This window comes from Acyrthosiphon pisum, chromosome A2, assembly GCF_005508785.2.
Source record: "Acyrthosiphon pisum isolate AL4f chromosome A2, pea_aphid_22Mar2018_4r6ur, whole genome shotgun sequence".
In the NCBI taxonomy this organism is placed as follows: domain Eukaryota; kingdom Metazoa; phylum Arthropoda; class Insecta; order Hemiptera; family Aphididae; genus Acyrthosiphon; species Acyrthosiphon pisum.
In genome coordinates, this window is record NC_042495.1 from 63,803,357 (window position 1) to 63,803,784 (window position 428).

Here is a 428-nt window from a genome sequence, read left to right on the forward strand (position 1 = left end):
CATAACTAGCTGAAGGGGAGAAGAGGACTATTTTTATTTTTGAATTTTTAAATTACACAATTATTGAATATTATAGTAAATAGAGAGAAGAAAGTACATTTGTTTATAGTATTTATAGATATGGTTAAGGCCAGTGTTTATTTCAGGAGAGTGACCGGAGGAGTGTTACCCCCCGAGATAGAAGGTCTGAAATAAACACTGGTTAAGGCATATGATAGAATTGGAAGCAAGGGGCTAAAGCCTAAGGATAAGTAGAATTAAAACAGAGACAATTGTGTATGATTTTGGAGAAAGTATTTGAGAAGTTTATGGGGCAATGCATGTGATGAAGATGGGAAATAATGCAGTGTATGAGGTGAATGGGTTACAGTACTTAGGATATGTTAAATAAAAGAAAAGAGGTTTTGAGAATTTTGTCTGGATGGATG